This window comes from Hakea prostrata, chromosome 7 (assembly GCF_041222555.1).
Source record: "Hakea prostrata isolate BN-2017 chromosome 7, UWA_Hpros_2, whole genome shotgun sequence".
NCBI classification, from domain to species: domain Eukaryota; kingdom Viridiplantae; phylum Streptophyta; class Magnoliopsida; order Proteales; family Proteaceae; genus Hakea; species Hakea prostrata.
The window spans coordinates 55,147,932-55,167,589 of record NC_142606.1 but is presented as its reverse complement, the minus strand read 5'-3'; the positions used below and the strand labels follow the sequence as shown (position 1 = coordinate 55,167,589).

At 38.4% G+C, this 19,658-nt stretch overlaps 2 pseudogenes across 1 annotated transcript; both read left to right on the top strand.

Annotated features, from left to right (window-relative positions):
- Positions 1-4,948: 4,948 nt before the first annotated feature.
- LOC149011409 (protein HOTHEAD pseudogene) lies at positions 4,949-6,661 on the top strand (annotated as a pseudogene). Its single transcript, XR_016174559.1, has 3 exons — positions 4,949-5,397; positions 5,496-5,837; positions 5,942-6,661. The product of XR_016174559.1 is annotated as a protein HOTHEAD pseudogene (transcript).
- A 1,440-nt stretch (positions 6,662-8,101) lies between these two features.
- On the top strand, positions 8,102-9,867 carry LOC149011408 (F-box/kelch-repeat protein At5g60570-like; annotated as a pseudogene).
- The last annotated feature ends 9,791 nt before the right edge of the window (positions 9,868-19,658 follow it).

Sequence of the window (19,658 nt, the reverse complement as noted above, 5' to 3'; positions counted from 1 at the left end):
CCATCCTTTAATTGTTTCTTTTCTAATTAATTTCTCAGTTCCTTCCCAGATGGGGAATAGTATCTTATCTAAGAGAATATTTGTGCACTCTCTCTTTTGAAGACCATTCGACTTCTGTAGGAGGTGGGTTTCTCCTAGATATTCTACAAGGATAGGATCCACTACATTCATCCTTAAAGTGGTAAGATATTTATTTTATATTAATAGAAAACGATTCCTTTTTCTTTTTGTTTTTTGTTTTTTGGAAATAGTATTCAACAAATGATTAAATTTTTTTTAATCCGCAAATGATTTCGATCGTCCTTTCCATTGTAACACCCACTACTTCCATATTCTTTAATATGTAGGTTTAATACCGTTCAGACTTTAAAAATGTTTTTCTTATAGTAATATAAAATTAATTAATATTTCTTAAATTCAATAGATCATTAAAGTTGAAGTAATATGCGAATTTATTTCCACTTTCGCTTTACCAATCACCATCAATGCTTTTTTATTTGGGAGACTGTGCCAGTTTCCATTTAGGCTGCTATACTTTTCAGATTTTAGCACTCACATTAACCGGGTTCCATCTATATAGTGAGCCTTCTTCATAAACCCCACATGAGCACTTTGGATTTCAGTAACTTATATTGCAATCAAGATTCATTGGGGGTAAACATCCGTCTCTTTCTTGCCCTCCCCAACCCCCCCCCCTTTTTCTTTACCTCTTGTGTTTGATATCATTATTTTCCTGCTACCACTTTGTTGTTGTTCAATTTCGATGCGATTAAATTCACGAAAATGCATATGATAGTTAGGATTTATTTCATGGAAAAAGATTCTCTCTGATCTTGGCTCAGGCTAAACAAGCTGACAATTCTAATCTGAACAGTATAGTATACAGTTATTACATGATGATCTTTGCTCATTACTTCAATAATATTATTTTTGTTTTCATTCCATTGTTACTTTTTGTAGGGGATTACTTTAGGAGTATGAATGTACCGAAACATGGGAAAAAAGTGGAGAATTGCTTTCTTCAAGCGGTTAAGAAACAAAGATAAACTGAAAGAAATTGTACAATCGGATCAATGATTTACCAGTAAGTTACATAATTTCACTCATTCTTATAACCCATCCCTGCACCAGCCAATTGCTTCTAGTCCTGCTGTGATTGCTCTTGTAGATAAGTATGCTATTGATGTTATAGCGGCGTTTGCTAAAAAAATGCTATTGTACGCTATTTATCACGGCGTTTTTCAGAAACGCCGTTGTACACCGTCATATGTCCCCTACAACTATGAAAAATGATTTAAAACTTCGTTATATTAAACTTTTTAACGGCGTTTTAGAGAAACGCGGCATTTATTTGTATATCGTTTATAACGGCGTTTCCTGGAAACGCCGTCGTATGATTGTATTTTAAATATGCCATTGTAGGTCTTATGGCGTTTCATGGAAATGCCGTGGTTGCCCTAATACCTCCCACCCCGCGCCTATTTTTCACTTGTGGAAGACGAGCAGTAGAATGAAAAAACCACTCATTCTCTCTCTCTCTCTCTCTCTCTCTCTCTCAATCCCTTTGTTCTCTGGATTGCTCGCTCAATCGAGACATCGAACTCGAGTTGGAGCTTTCGTAAGCCTGATTCTAACCTCCATGGACGGCTGCTTCTCGATTCACTCACTCCTGCAAGCATTCTGAGAGATCGAACTCGAATAGGAGCTTTCGTCAGAGCTTTCAGCTGCTGAATCTCAGGTAAGGAGCTTTGTTCGGAGATTTCGTTAGGTCTGAGACTCCCTCCTCCTGCGTCTAGTAGATCATATTGAGTTGATTTGGAAATTTATGTTTGTTAGAAATTTAGAATCGCACACCCATAATTGATGAATGATTACTGTGATAAATTTGTGTTTGCTTCTGTTGTTTGTTATGGAGTAATTTGTTTTTAATCTGGTTGGAGTGTATCACTTACAGAACTACATGAAAATGTGACTTATAGAGTTACAGTTGCAGATATTGAAATGAAATTTAGCTATGGTGTTTATGTTTTAGGAGCTCTGGATATATTTATTTGTCTTACATCTACTCTGTTCTTCCATGGATAACTTCAATGATATATTTATTTGTCTCCATTCATTTGTTCATTTTTTGTTTCTCCTACTATCGCATTTCAGTTTTGCTCAGTATGGAAACCTTGACCTAATGTCTCATAAATCTTGTTGCTCTTTTTGATATTTTCTGTTTCTGTTTTTGACTACATCTCTTTGGATTTTCTGTTCCTGATCTGGCCTATCTTTGAAGCATGTATAAAATTTTGTTGTTAAGTTAAAAAAAAATGACGACTTATTCTGTTAAAACACATGTTTTGCTTAAGACAGATTTGTAGACTCCCAATCTATTTGGTAATTCAGTAGTGTCTGGAGTCTTGACAATGAAAATGCAAGGATCGTTAGTGTGATAGACATGTTTTTAGGCTCCCTGGGATGTTTTTCTCTACTCTACAACTTAGCTTTGCTTTGCAAGTCTTCTTGGTTGAACTTCTCTATAGAATATGCTTAGGTTATTTTTTAAGGAATTTTCGTTTAGCTCTTATTAAAAGCCAGCTCTAATGAGTCTCATGTAGGTGGGAAAGGTTGAACTACTCTAATGTTTGATTTCTCTTCTGTTGTCCATTATGTGTTGAATTTCTTCATTCTGTTTGATAGCCAGAGATTACTAATTAAGCCATCCAAATCTACTTTTATTGGATGATTTAGTTGTTTACCATGTGATATTTAAGTAATGTCTTGGTTGATGATTTAACTTTTTTTCCTCATCAGGCTGCAGGTCAATGTGACTTTTTGATATTTGTTTTTTGGATTTTGTTTGGGGGTTGGGGGTTGGATGCTCTGTTTTCAGAGTTCTTCCCAGTGCTAAAAGTGGATGGCAAATTAATGTTTATTACGAACTAGACATACAAATAGGCAATTGCCTGAGAAGTGGGGAAGTGTAATGCTTCAAACACCTATCACTCAATTAAACCCCTAGAAGCACTAAACACATGCTGAGATTACTGATTGCATGCCAGATAGATGGTGGATACGAACTAGACATACAAATAATTGTATATTTGCCATAAACAGCAGAAAAATCATTAGGGAACAAAGATCAAACATGTCTTGGCATGCCAGGTAAAGAAGCTTGGAAGTTACTTTATTTTGCAGAAATTGTCGAATTAGATCAATAGCAATATTCACATTTGTCTTTTGAAGTCTCTCATTATGTTCAATTCTCTTCCCATCAAAGTTATCATTATCATCTATTTCCATATCTTGTGGCTTAGTAGCCCATCTGGGATAATTTTCTAAACTGTGAACTAATTTGATGTTTGAATAGTATTAGAAACTGTAGCAGCAAACAGAAATCAGATGCCCATGTAATCCAGGTTTGGTGTCAAACTTGGATTGAATGGAGCAGGGACTGTATGGTTCCAAAACAAGGAAGGACACTAAAATGGATGTTGAACTCCTAATTCTCCCTCCACAGCCAGACAGACATAATTGACCCTTCTATAAAATCTACACATGATATGCTCTTGGCTTCCAGAAGATCTTCTAGTATCATTCACACAAGGCAAAATAAGGGCTATGGCACTTTCCATGTGAATGGTTACATGAATAATCTTATCAAGCGTGCTAGAATTTTTGTGTATGGTGTTACAGAATACTGTTGGTTGTCTTTTCAGGTAGGTGGATGGACACAAGTGTATGGCACTATCTTATCCTTTGCCACTCTTAGAGCTGCTTCTCGTAAAGCTCCATTCTCACAGCCGGAGAGATCTCTTGCAGTGTTCAATTCAAGAGTGCTGTTTTTCTGGACGTTGATGATTCAGAGGAAATGTTACCCATGTATTTTTTGGAGTACATGTTTGAAACATCAGATGCTAGGAAAATGATCCATGGAAGGCTACTGAAAAGGGTGTCTCAGACAGTTCTTGGTAACACTGCTAATGAGAGGGAGAAGGACATTAGCCAAGTAGTTTGAAGAATTCACACTTGGGATTGATAAAAAAGACATAGTCTAAGTTCGGTATCCACTTGGAGTGGGAAACTGATCCATAAAGAGAAGAAAGAGTGACTCAAATTTGAGCTGTAGGGTTCAACGTTAGAAGAAGAAAAGTGAAGGCTTACAACATATATCAATGGAAAGTTTCCAACCTTCTGTAGCAGCCCATGAGTCTGCTTTTCATGAACAAAGAACGTTTCATTCACTTCTCGCTCCCTTTGTTTCAAATCTTCTGCTTCTGTCATTTGAAACTCTTTGTTTTACATTCTTTCCCCCTGTTTGTGGAAGAAGAAGATGGCATCAATGGGACAACTTGTCGGAGGGTCTTTTCTCTCCACCTTCCTTCAAGTGTCCTTGGACAGATTTGCCTCTCCTGATTTGCTGGACTTCTTACTTCGATGGGAAATCAACCTGGATGAGGTGGAATCGTTAAAACGGACGACAGCCATGATTCAGGCTTTATCTGATGAAGCTGAAGTGAAGCAATTCACCAACAGGGCTGTGAAACTCTGGCTTGATCACCTTAAACAACTCCTATATGATGCTGAAGACATACTCGATGAGTATGCCACTGAACTTCTATGCCTGAAACTGGAATATGCCCGCCAAACTCAAGAGGTACACAATTCTGTTCTTCACACTCCTTCAACTGAAAGTAGCATTTCTTCTTGGTTGAACTTTGGCATAGAATCTGCAATTAAAGGCGTTAATGGCACTTTTGAAGGAATAAAAGACATTGGGTCTAAGGTTTATGGTATCACTGAAGAGTTGCTAGAAATTAAAAAGTTTGGATCAAAAGTAAGGGATATCGACCAGAGATTAAAAAGTGTAGCACAAGAAGGTGTTGCTCTAGGTTTGAACTCAAGCATTGGATTTGGGTCCTCGAGGCCCAAAATATAACTAACTTAGAATCCTTCGGTGACACTCTCGTTGATACATCTCCAACCTCACTTCCCTGCACAACAATTTATCTCTGAAGATGGCGTTTACAATGTCCGTGCACGCGTTTTAGGCGGCGGAAGCTACTTGAATGCGGGAGTTTTACACCCGTGCCGGCAGTGACTACATCAGGGACACTGGATGGAATGCTAGACTTGTTAACCAGTCCTACCGTTGGGTTGAGAAGATGGTAGCCGGCAAGGCCCCCATGCTTCAGTGGCAATCTGCAGTCAGAGATGGATTGATTGAAGCTGGTGTGTTGCCTGATAATGGCTTCACTTATGACCACATTTATGGGACTAAGGTTGGTGGAACTATATTTGATTCTAAGGGTCATCGACACACTACTGCTGATCTGCTCAGGTATGCCAACCCCAAAGGTCTCACAGTTCTTATACATGCCACAGTTCATAGGATCATGTTTAGAACCAAAGGTAAGAAACTAATAAGAACCCAATTTTCCTTTATGCATGACTTCATAAACGATATCATTGATCTTATCTTAAATAGTTAGCATTACATCCCATTACAGGGAAGTTAAGACCGACAGCAAATGGAGTGGTGTTCACAGATGATGCAGGAGTGAGACACAGAGCATACTTGAAGAAGGGAGCCATGAATGAGATAATCTTATCAGCAGGAGCCCTTGGCAGTCCACAACTGTTGATGCTGAGTGGGGTTGGTCCTGCCCAACACCTTAAATCCCACAACATCAAGGTGACATTGGACCAGCCCCTAGTGGGGCAAGGAATGGCAGATAATCCCATGAATGCTGTTGAAATCTCTCTGATTCAGGTTGTTGGCATTACTACCCTTGGAACCTATATTGAAGCTTCAAGTGGCAGCAACTTTTCTCAGACCAAAAGAGACTTTGGCATGTTTTCGCCTCATGTTCTTATTCAATTCTCATTGGTACACCTCTCTTACTCATCTGTGCAATCTTCAAAAATTGACATAAATGGGAATTTCTTGTTGTAGACTGGGCAGTTGTCGACTGTGCCTCCAAAGCAGAGGACTCCAGAAGCCATAGCAAAAGCAACAGAAGCCATGAAAGCTCTTAGCAATGATGCTTTTAGAGGTGGGTTCATCTTGGAGAAAGTCATTGGTCCTATCTCGAAAGGGCATCTTGAGCTCAACAGCACAAACCCCAAGGACAACCCATCAGTCACATTCAACTACTTCAAAGAAGCAAAGGATTTAGAGAGATGTGAATTAAAAGCATAGAGAAGGTGATTGAATCCAAGGCCTTCAGTAATTTCAGATACCCACATCTCTCAGTGCATGCCCTCATCAACATGACCTCAAATTTCCCAGTGAACCTGAGGCCAAAGCATACCAATGATTTTACCTCGTTGGAGCAATTCTGCATGGACACAGTGATAACCATATGGCATTATCAGAGTTTGATTCTGTTAATTTTCTGCTCACCATCAGAGTTTCCTATTTAAATGTAGTTCTTCCTAGGCCACTTAAACTGTCAAGGGATCTAACCTAATGGACTTCATTTACATTTGTAAAATTGAATTTGGATTGATGGAATTGGATTTTCATTTGTAAAATTGGATTTGGATTGATGGAATTGAATATTCATTTGTAAAATTGAATTTGGCTTTTTGGAATGATTTTTTTTTTAATTTAAAAAACCTATCCCGGCGTTTTACAAAATGCCAGCATAATTAACATATCACGGCAGCACTTTTAACAGCGTTTATAAGAAACGCCGCAACAGAACTATTAACAACATTTATAAGAAACGCTGCAACAAGAACTTTTCATGGCGCTGCAACAAGAACTTTTAACGGCGTTTCCTATAAATGCCGCAATAAGCACTTTTGACGGCGTTTCTAGGAAACGCCGTTAAAAGTGCCGTCCATCATCGTCACTTCTATTTAGTACCACTATAACAATACGGCATTGGTTTTGCCGGTATTTTTTGTGGCGTTTTTGAAGCGCCGGGGAAGCGTTATAGCGGCATTTTTTAACATTTGGCGGCGTTTCCAAAATGCCGCTATAGGTTCATTTTCTTGTAGTGTGGGAGGTGCTGTAGTGAAAGTAAGGCATACAAGAGGAAGGCAGTCGCATAATAGAACTAAGATATAGATGAAAAGCCGATCGGTCGAGGGTATAAAAGCATCTACATGCTTATTTTTCCTGCAGAAAAGCCTAATCACATTCTACTACTAGTCTATGAGACGATCAATGAGACCATCGGCCGAGGTAGCACACTAAGCATCTATCTTCCTTTTCTTCTACAAAAAACACACATCACAAAGTGGTACTTGTGGATGAGGTGATCAAGAGACCCATCGACTGGTGGTTCTCAATGCATTAATCGCCTCTAGGAGGAAACCTAAGTGGAGGGGTCTACCAGGAACAAAGAAGAAGGATAGGTATCCTAATGTATCTGTGAGACCTTAAAAGACTCCGAATCACACACCTATTAGGGTAGCCAAGGGACATAAATGATGTAGAACCCCAAGAAACGAAGTCTTACGGACCCCTAAAACTAACTTGGATAAGAAAAAAAAGGTACATAGAGAATCCTTAACCCCACGTTTGAGATACAAAACATGAACCAAGATTATGATGAATGAAATCTGACCTCATGTTTTAGTAGCAAATGCAGACCAAGAATATTAGAGATGAAAACCACAAAAGAATAACCTTGATAAATTCACTGGAGTCCATAGAAGAATTCAAAGCAAATTCTAGCCTCACTAGGTCTATAATTTGTTATCACTAAGAAATTGTCTTCTATATGATGAAAGGACCTATTTATTACTAACGGACAAAAGCCCGAGGGCCCTCTTAAGGCCCATTAACAACCACTAAACTCTTTAAAATATGCATGTAAGCGGTACTTCTAAACATAAATTGAAAGGAACTTATAACACGAGACCTGGCCCAAAATAACAATGTTGGGCCCAATTCTAAATAACTTGCTACAAAAATGAAGTTGTGATTGATTTGTTAGATTTATCTGTTTAAATTCTTCATTTCCCCCTTCATCTTCTCCTATTGTTCACTGCCCCTCCTCTGCCACTTAAGCTGGTACCCTCCGCTGGAAATCTGTGGTCATTGGCCAATCCTTGGTCCCTACCCTCCATTTGGTATTCTTAAATCCTCTCTATCTAAACAATGGAAGTCTTCTGGTTTAATGGACTCCTTCTTACTCCTCCTCTAAAGTCCTCTGGTATATTCCTTTTCAACTTCACTTCTCCTGCCCGCAAATCAAAAGCCCACTTGCTGTTAATCCTGAGATGTGTGTTCTAGTCCATTAGTTTATATCATTAGCTACTCCTTTTTAACTGTTTCACCACTTCTCCCCTTAAAAAAGTGGTTTGTCCTTACATGTCCCATGCACTTGTATACGAACCCTACGTACTACCCTAGAGATAAATGGTGAAACTTCATCAGTTTGTCCCTGATGCTTAAGGTGAAGTTGACATAGACTGTCAAGCATGCATGAAGCTAAAAAAGGAAATCCTGGCCTCATCAACAGGCACAATGGGAAAACCAATTTAAGAACATCGTTGTTATTCAATCTGCTTTGTCATTGTAAACTGATTAAGCTAAGCAGCTGGTCTTTCATTCATTTAGTTAATAGTGATAAATGTCTGCTTGGATATCTCAGCGGGATGATGAACCGGTGGCGATTGTCTAACTATATTTGAAGCATGTTCCTCTGGGTCCAAGAAAGAAAAAACTGCACTTGCCAACAAACTTAAGGTCTCTTAAGCCCTTGAAATCTTGAACATATTATGTTACAATGACTTCCGGCATAATAGCTTGTTGGTATTTCTGCATGCTTGAAATCTCAAAGATAAAAGATTCAAATTGCTTCTGAACCTTATAGGCAATATCAACTGTACAAAAACTTGGATTATTTAGCTTAATTTTTTCATTTTAGAACCTACCTAAGAAATATATTTCTCATATTTCCAAAAGTAGAACTTTAGTTGCATGGTAGCAATTGAATAATGATTTGTCTCCATAGTACCATGTAATTTTGATTTTCTACTACCTCACATGTTTTATTTCTTGCATTTTGTAGTAATCAGGTGGGGATTCCACTAGTCAGTCATCAGGTGATACCGTTATACCAGGTGTTTATGATGACATTGCCACGGATATTCTTACTTGGGCAAGTAGATCAGATTGCCCAAATCATTCATGTGTGATATCTAGTGGAGTTCTTTACAAATTGAGGCAGCAGATGGGTGTCATTGAACAATGAGTTTATCTAGCTTGGAGCAATATGTCTTGGGAAGCTTTTGATCCTACAAGACAAAGGTGGATGAGGTTACCTATCTAGAATGCCATACAATGATTACTTCACATATACAGACGGAATCTCTTTCTGGTGGAACTGAGCTGCTTGTTTTTGGTCAAGAACTATCAGGATTTGCAACATATATGGATGTACAGTAAGCTCAATCATGAGTGGTGTAGATGCCCCTTAATGTGTCTATCCCATTGTTTGTTTGGTTCAAGTAGTTTTGAAGAAGTTGCTATTGTTTATGGAGGAAGTGACAAGAATGGCTGTGTTCTAAATTGGGAGTTTGGGTGTATGTGGGGCAAATGCTGTTGCAGGATGAGTGTTATGGTTCCTGAGTGTGTGTATTTCAATCTATAATTTTGTTCTAATAGAAGTCTGATCCTTTATTCAAAAAAAGAGATTGCCAGTCAAAGTTGACTCTAACAATGGTTCGGGTTTAGCATTCAAAGCATGTGGTGAAAAGTTGTTTTTGGTTGGTGGACCTAGAGGAACTAATGGTGAAGTTATTGTGCTACATTCATGGTGTCCAGATGATAGCAATGGGGGAAGACTTGAGTGGGATGTTCTTTCCATCAAAGAGCAAGCAGGTGGGTTTGAGTACAACTATGCCATGATGGGCTGTTGATGCTTGTATGACTATCTTATATGAGTTGGATCTAAACCCATTGAGAAACTCAGGTCTTCTTTTATGGCAATTTGACATTGATTGGATGCTTTCTTCCTCTGAAAAATCGATGTTGATATTAAATGTTCCTATTCTCCAATGCCCACCCTTTCATTCCTTTTCTTATCCTAATTATTTTTAAGCATGTAAGGGTCAAAATCCTTGAAGTTTTTGGATTGTGATGTTTTTTCATGCTACTACTAATTGTTAACGTTTTGAAATCTCATCCATTCATGATGGTTCTGAATAAAAAGAAAGAAAAAAATGAATGAATAATATAGTAGATGTGGTAGCAGAAGCACAAGCCCTGGAGGAGTTTGCTAGCATGGCCAAGCACTACCACCAGATCCTCCTCTAGAGAAGAAAAACAAACACCTCCAATTCCTATGGAAGTGGATAAGCACTTCTCTCCATCCCATTTTTTTTTAATCCCTTCTCTCCCCCCCCCCCCCCCTTTGCTTATACGTTTATGGACTATTTATGATCTTCTTTCTCTAAGCAATTAGAAAACAAAACGAATGTCTATTAAGAGAACATGTAAAATAGACTGAATTTGTTTAACTTATAACTGAATAGTCAAGTGGTTGATATCATGGAAGATGTAGAAGGTCAATCGGCAAACCAAGAACAGGCCTATGCATCGTCTCTAATGGGTCTATGGAGACAAAGCTTGTATTAACTATTGTGCGCTACTCTTAATGTAACCTTTTTTTTTGGGTAAATATAAATATTTTTAAAGAAATGGAGAACCATACAAAGTTACCACCCCCGGGCTAACAAAAGAGAGAAATCCAAAAAAGAATGTGAAATCCAGCCCTAACCCTAACCCGGAAACTTTGTTGTTTGTAGGACCAAAGACCCAAAGTGATGGAAGAAGGAAACTATGAGCCATCTCAATGGAAGACATGGTGTTTGACCTAAAACCTATGGAACTTGATGATGGTGTTCCATCTTGGAACTTTGTCTGAGTTGGAGAAGAACCTGCACATTGATGAGGAGGCCGGTTGTTGGACCTAAAACCTATTTGGACATGGTTTGAAGGCATCCCTCCATGCTAGGTAAGTTTTTTGATGAGTTGTGAGAAGTCCATCCAACGATATTGAGGTTTGGACCTTGATTTCCCTAAATTGGAGTTGTTGTCAACATTGGTTGATGGCAAGTCGACCAACAATGACGGTAAGGTCAAATTGGAAAACTCTGATTTTTTTTTTTAAAGGGTTTTTGTTCTATTTAAAGGGAACTTCGTGTTTTCACTCATTATAAATTCTAAACCTTTGGAGAATGTGGGAAGAACTTTAGAACCTCTTCTTTGAAGCCAAGGAAGATCCCCAAGCATCCATTCGAGTTTCTTCATCAAATCTTCTTCTAAAAAGTTTAGTAATCGATTTGTTTCTTCTTTGATCTATTCTCTCTTCTACTCTTCTGATCTCTTGACTATAAGAATTGTGTTACACTACTGTAATGGCCTCTTCTTTGATTCTATTAGCCCTAGAGTGAATTCCCCCAATCCACTCTATGTTCTTGAAGTCATATAGTGATGTTCTTGAAATTGATCTTACTTGAGATCTTAATTACTCCCTCATTATTTTTCTACCTATCTTGATGATTTTAGGAAAGGTCTCACACTAGTTTACAACATTTCCTTGTATCCCAATGATTGTTGGGTTGATCCCTAATTTTCTTTCTACCTTAGAAATCCAAAGTGGTTGATTTTAGGAGGAAACTCTTGGGTAACCCTCATGAGAGGATATCCAAATTGGGAACCCTAATTCTCTTTTAATTCATTGGATCCTCCCCAACACCTTTTCTTGATTATAAATTTCCATTTTTCTTGCCCTAGAGTGAATCTTTATTCTCTCTAATCTTTCCATGAGACCCATGGACTGCATGCGATGAAACCCTAATCCTATGGTTAAATTAGGATTTTACTTTTTAACCATGTTTGATGCCTAGACCTTCTTGGATAGTCTTAGTATGTTTTTGGGGAACTCCCTTTCGAATTTCGGAGCAATCAGACTTCAAACGAGGAAGTTATGACCAATTTAGGGTTTTCTGCCCCATTGGTCTACTGGTTGTTTGATTGGACCAGGCTGCCAACCAAGCTGCCAATGGTGATAGCAGTGTGTTTCTTTGTCTGATTTGATCCATTTGACCACTAATCTTTTAGGGCTTATTCCTAATGATTGTTATATGCTTGTTTAGGGTTTATTTGCTAGTCTTGGACCTCTCCTCTTATTTCTCCGGAATTCTTCGAAAATTGTTTAAGGTAAGGACGGTTGATCCCTAATAACCTAATATACATGTTTACTTGTAATTAATTAGTTACTTGATCTTACTACTGTTGTAGTAGCTTTCTTATAATTATATTACTGATGTAGTTTCTCAACTACAATAGTACTTGTTTATGTGATTCAACTATTATTTCAAATCATATATGAATAATTACTTACTTATGTTTTGTATTATCAGTTGTACTTATGGATGACTAATTTGGGAATGTGATTGTTTAAGGTGTGATTAGGGAATGGGGAATGCCCTTTCGGCGTTTCTGTCTTTGGACACCAGTGGAGGTGGTATGTGATATTTTCCTATGGTGCCCCTTGGCACTTGCCTTGATTACTGGTTGACATACCTAGGGCACATCTAGAAGTGTTTGGCTAGGATGTCCCTATTATATCAGACCCAATCGGAAGGGAATTGAGACCGCCCATGGCAGCAATGGGGATTTGTGGGCGCTCAAGACCGATAACCAACCCATGAGAGGACATGGATCACATTGTGAGGGGCCGTTCATTGATAGGGTAGCAGTGGTAGATGTGGGCTCATGGGCGCTCAAGACCGGTATCCAACCCGTGAGAGGATGTGAGAGCTACTTGTTTACTATTTGTGGATGACCAATAGGGCTGATGAGTCCATAGTCTGAGTTGGTTGTAGCCATAGGATACGCTGATTCTAGGGAGAAGGATACCGGAAAGGATCCCGAGAGGGGAGAAATGGAAGTATCTAGATTTAAGTTGATATAACTAAGTAGAAGACTTGTATATGGCTAGGCTAACCTTGACACGAGCCGGTACTCAGACCAAACGAGGGCGTGAGAGAGTGTTGACCTAAACCCCAGCCAAGGAATGTTCGAGAGGGATGCAGGACCCATTGCCAACCGGAGAACCCAAGATATCGAGATGGTTGAGGGAGAGTGATTTAGTCCTTCCCTAGAGGAGTATGGTGCTATGACTTAAAACATGTTTGCTAATAGAGACTAGCATACATAGAGTTAGAAGCATATCCGTATTGTCTGTTTCATATCATATTGCATTCGATATGATTTACTGTTATGTGTTATTATGTTATTATGGAATGAACTGCCTTGCTGAGTTCTTTTGAACTCACTACTTTTTGCAACATCTTTGTTAGACTTATCTGGAGGAACTGATGATTATGATGGTTAATACTATGAAGACCAAGCTGATGAATCATATGGCACCCAAGGTACTGGCTACGGTGACTACAACGGTGAAGACTACCGGTATGAGACTAGAGCGTAGTTGGATTAGTCCGACTCCAGTACTGGTGTGCCAGCGATGGGACATCATCTCTTTCTCTTTTGGATATTTTACTTTATAGATTTGATGAGACCTTTAGTTTTGTTTTCCCTTTCATTTTGGGAACCAGTTGTAATCTTTCTTTTTGATCTACTTTTCCGCTGCAACTATAGAGTATATTTTTTGCTACACTTTACATTTGATTTATTCTATTGATATCATTTTCCACACCCTGATTGTATTCTTGAAGCTTATCTTGATCTCTTGATTAATATAGTTAACTTTGATTTAATCTTGTTCTCGATTATATTATTGTAAATGTGGGAGGATGATTTCCTCGAATACTAGATCTTCGGGGCTGTGAATCACACACTTGGGTATGCCAGATAGGGTACCGGCTGGGTGGATGTGACATAGAATATTACAGTCCTTTACAGAATTTAAAAAGAAATAAGGAAATGATTGACCCTTTTCTTCACATCAAACTTCATGGAACTGCATACTTGGTTGAGAGTACCAGATGCACAAGCCTTTTGGCACTTCTCTCCAACCAAATTTAATGGAAAGAAGTCCAACAACTACCTTGACCACCCAAATGCAAACTAATTTGCATTGAACTCTATCCATTCCATCACTCTCAAAGGAGGATGACGGACTGTGAGGAGTTCACCTTGAGCACCCACGCACCTCCACCTATCACCCCACCTTTCTAGAGTCTCAAAGAAAGCATCTAAAAAGTAGCTAGGGAAGTTACCTTTTAGAGCCTTAACAAAGTAATAAAGCCATGTCTTGGAATGTGGATCCTTCCCTTTCTCTTTTTTTTTTTCTTTTTCTCAAAGAAATAAAAAAGAAAAAGAAAAGACACTAAAGGATCAAACCTAGGAACCATACCACTTAACCCTACAATAGCAATTACCCCACATACACCCAATCTCATTGGTTCTAATCAAAGAATAGAGAAAAACTAAACTAATTCAAACAAGCTAGAACCTGAACCGTGGGAGCTCTAAATCATCCCCTCATTATCCATCTTGACTTATTCAAGAAAATCCTCATTAGGGGATGAAATCTGATCCCTTGCTGTTGATTTTGCAAGAAAGTTAGTGACTGAATTGGCCTCCCTATAATAGTGGGTAATCCTCCAATCTATCTACTCCACATAGTCTCAATCCATACCAGAGTTCAAATGCACACTAAGAATAAAAAATTCCTTCATTGCCAACAGCACCGGCATAGAATCAGATTCAATCCACAACTTCTCAATACTCATGGACTGAACAGCAGCCAACCCTCTCATCCAGGCCATGAATTCAACCTTCAAACTCATTTTGACACCCAAGTACCCACGGAAAGGAGACAACACCGCAACACTCGAGTCTTAAATCAGTTCCCATATCCCTGCATGCCTAGGAAACCCTATGGCCGAACCATCACTGTTAAGTTTAAACTAGCCCCTTTCAGGTCATTTCAAACCACCTACTTTGGCTCTACATTTGGTTTTACCTTCACACAAATTAAGTGCTGCTCTTGACATCATCACCTCTTGGTCAGATCTGCCAGCCCCCCCTCCAAACTGCAAGTCTCAAACTGAAGCTCCAACAAGATCAACCTATACACTCAATCCACCTGTCTACCAACTTCGTCATGCTTTTTGAAATTTCTCTCCAACCAAGTGAAGTATGGAATCAAGACAAAACACTTCAACCACACGTTGACTAAAGAGGTAGCCTTGTACCACCAAGCCCATAAGTCCTCCAATGAATGACATGGCCCCCATCTGAACGAGAAAAGGTCACTGAACTTACACCATAGCACCCCCAACAAAATCACACTACATAAATAGATCGTCTATAGATTCCACACTCGAATCACATAAAATACACTAAGAAGACAAAACTATACCTTATCGTTGCACAACTGATTCTGTTGGGAGTCTCCTCATCAATAGTCCCCAGCCAAAGATACACACACGAGGCTGCAAATTCACACCCCAAACAGCCTTATGCCACTCCACCTTCGTGTGTTGACTCCTAAGGCTATTCGAAATAGACTTGAGAGAGAATGTACAATTAGTTTCAAACTTCCAATGGCACCTGTCGATTGCTCTAGCATCACCCACTTCAAGCTTAGAAGCCAATTGAAGAACATATCAAAGAGGGTTTGACCCAACTATAGGAAAATCCCACACCCTCTCATGCAAAAAATCTTCTACTCTCTGAGGACATCTCTGGAAAGTAGCACCACCCAACTAGATATTTTCCACCACTATGAAAGGCACCATTTATCCGTCAACAAATTAACCTTTTAACCATTTCCTTCATTCCACTATTCCTGAGAACGAATAAAGTCCCACACCTTTTTAAGACCTAGGAGGATCGAATAGCGAACATTGCATTTCTTCAGAGCAACATCCTTTGCAAGTAACTTGGCTCTCATAAATACCCCTATCAACATAGCATCTTGCTTTACCTTCCAGGCAAGTTTGCACAAACAAGAGAGATTCACATCTATTAATCTTCTCAGACCAAGCCCTCCTTCCTTATTTGTACGACATAAGTGAAGCCACTTTACTGTTACTAACTTCCTTTGATTGATGCTTCCTGTCCACTCAAAATTGCGCATCCATTGCTTTACCTAAGACACAACAAAAGATGGCTACCAGTATACAGAGGAGTGGATTGACATGCAAGAGATCATTGACTTCACCATCTCAACCCTTGTTGCATGTGACAACAACCTCCTTTTCCAGCCTTGTAACTGAGCCTTTACTTTGTCTATGATTGGCAGAAATCTATCCTTTGTCACTCTTCCCGCCCAGAGCTCTAGTCCCAAATACCTTGTTGGCAAGGATGTCCCTTGTTCTCAATAACTGCTTTATCCTCTGGCTTTTGAAAGGAGCCACCTTCCCAAAGAAAATTTTACTCTTTTCCATGTTGATGTACTACGCTACAAAGAGTTGATACATGCAAAGAAAAGTTTGAAATTTTTTTGGGATAATTATTGTTGGTCCCTTGTACTTAGATTTTATTACTACTCTATCCCATGTACTTTTTAAAATTACTAATCCAACCTTTAACTTTGTCTACAATTACAAAGGCCTGCTACCGTTAAGCTCCATTAGTTTACTAATGATGTGACATCTATATATATTTTTTAAATACCAAAAATAACCCTAGATTCATCTCTTTACTTATTTACCCTTTTGTCAAGCTATAATACTACCATTAATTAAATATGGGAAAAAAATTAACCTTAAATCAATTTTCTTCTCAAAAAAGAAACCACCAAATAGAGGAAAGATGTGATTGAATAAAATTCAAAATAGAAACTAAATATTAGGAAATATCAAATTTAGTTTAAAGTTGAAAATTGAAAATCACCTAATATATGCTAACCATTGTGCATGTTACCAAATTTCCTATTAATTAACATCTTATATGCCAGTTTGTTTGTAAAAGTTCCATCATTGTGATTGTGAAAAATTTAACTGGAGCATGAGAGTTTCAACAACCATAAGCGTGTGATCCCATCAATCCCTAAATTAAATTCTTAGAAGAAAACTGATATGGAGAAAATATGATCGAACTTGGTTCATGCTTGGTTCGACCCTCGACTCCAGTCGAGACAAAGGGAATTGACTCGTTTCTGAGCGAGCCGGGTTCAGGAGATAGCTTGCTGAGGAAGAAAACTAAATCAGCCACAAGCACGCCTTAATCCAATACTTTTGAAGCGGGCTAATTAACCTAGTGACGGTTAGCAGAGTTCGGCGGCTGTCAATCATCGCTATCATATGGATAACCACCAAATAACGGTCGGGTTATCCTAGGAGTCCTCTACTAGTCCAAACTAGTAGAAATCTATCACTCAACGGATCTATTTGTTAAGATCCAACGATTATCCGAAGAAGGCTCAAATACATCCAACGAAGAAGATTCGAAGGTACACTCTATATAAGACATCACCTATTCACAAGGTGGGGAGGGACGAAAACACTCAGATGCTTACTATCTGAGTCGTATTCTAGTTATTCACTCCTTAGCTCTGTGTTCTAGCAGAGCCATTTGTGATTAAGTTCATCAACTGACTTAGCCTTTGAAGGTGGACTCCCGATCCCAGCGGTCGAGCCACATCTGACGCTTTGTTTTGCAGGTCATTCTCAGGAGATCTAAGGGCTGAGCAGATTTTGGATGCATCAAAAACAAAAAGGAAAATCATTTTAGGACAACACTTCCATTGAAGATGGACCTTACCTGAAATTCTATATGATTTATATTTTTTAGTGCAGTAGTAAGGCCCTCATTCACAAGTATCACGCTACAATAGAGATCATTGTTGTTTTGCTCTTTTGTGTAAATTCTAAGAATTAAAACACACACATAAAGACTCATTTATTTTCACTCAGTTCACTGCTCCTGCTGTTAGAACTTAAATTTATACTATGAAATAGTTCATCTTTACCATGATGCACATTTTGATGGAGTAAGGGATGAAGAAGCAAGATCTCAAGAGGTAATTCAATCACAAACTTTCTTGATCTAGGTCTTCATCATATTGGAGATGACTAGTACTCTTTCAAATCCAAAATTGATTCTAAAATATAAGATTTAAGGATATATTCAAAATAATTTCTATAAATGAGGGTAATGTCATCTGTTTGACTTCTTAATTTTAATGAAGGGCAAAATAGATATTACATATTCAATGTTAATAGCCACTTAACACCGTTACAAGTGAAGGAGGCAATAGTAATTTCATAAAGAAGGAGGTTTGATTAGCAATAAAACCAATGTATAGGGGGGCAATAGTAATTATCTCAAATTTTTAACATATTTCCAGGCAGCATTACAGAAGGAAAAAATATCATCACCATAATAAGAAGGTAGGAACAGTCATCCCTAGGACCGGGTAGTGCTTGCAACTCCTTCCTCAACTTTTCCTTCAAATTCTTACATAGCACCTCTTTTGCCAAAATAACCAACATTAGGGAAATAGCTGCAAACCCCTTTCCACACAAAAGAAACAAACAGGACCCCTGATCAAGCAGGAAAGACACCCTTGCTGTCAAGAAAATCTCCCTAATCCAAGCTCTCCATCTACTAGAAAACCCAAACTTTTCCAACAAAACAAATAAGAAATACCATGACAGTATGATAGGCTTTACACATCGATTTTTAAACCCCATCCCCCACCTCTGACTAAGTAGTTGAGTAACTAAGAAGTTTAGAAGCCATGCATATATATTTTTTTCCCCCTTTCTGAAAAGCCCTTGTTCTTCAGAAAGAAACTTAGGGAGAAGAGAAGCCAACAGAGTAGCCATAATCTCAGGAAGGAACTTGTCCAAAGCCTTTGGCCCCTCCACATTAGGGATCAAAGTAATAGGACTATTATTAATCCCCTTAGAAATATATCCCGAGGCAAAGAAGTACAATAGTGCCATAAAACAATCATTCCCAATGAGATCCCAACAACACCTAAAGAATGGGCCAAAAAATTCATCAGGGCCAGGGGAACTCTCTGGGTCAAGGCCTCAAAAGCCAAGCTATCAATCATCAAGCAATCCTCATTAGTCAGCAAGCATGGTATCACATAACAACTTAGGATAAGCCACACCATCAACATTTGTATGAAAACTTTCATAAAAAGAAGAAATATATTTTGGTAATTGTACTTGACCAGATACTATAATGCTATCCTCCTTTCTTAAGGACTAAATCTTAGCCTTCACTGTCACACCCCACTAGCAGATCTAGTCATACCCGAATACCCTTGGGGGTGATATAATATAGGATCGTGGTTTCATTGACAAATTCATACAATCATATGATATAGAAAAATCAAAGGACAAGAATAAAGTAGAGTCAATAATTAATGTATATATCGAATTATCAAAATGTTACAATTATCTCCCAACTAGGATTAAAACATAATCCAAAGGAAAACAAAATTGGACATCGAAGTCAAAAAAAAATATTGTTTGTTAACAATGGAATTAAACTAAACTAAATTTCTACTGGAACGTAGCTCCATAGGAATAGTCTAAGCACGGGAATGAAGCTCCATGCGAGTCCACTTCCTCTCTAGTCGCTTCTCCACAATAGACTGTCAGCAACAGATTCTCCATTTGAATGGAGTCCTTATAACCTGTAGTATAATTTAAAAGAAACATACATAAAAGAATGAGTTCAACAGAACTCAATGAAGTCAATTCAACAA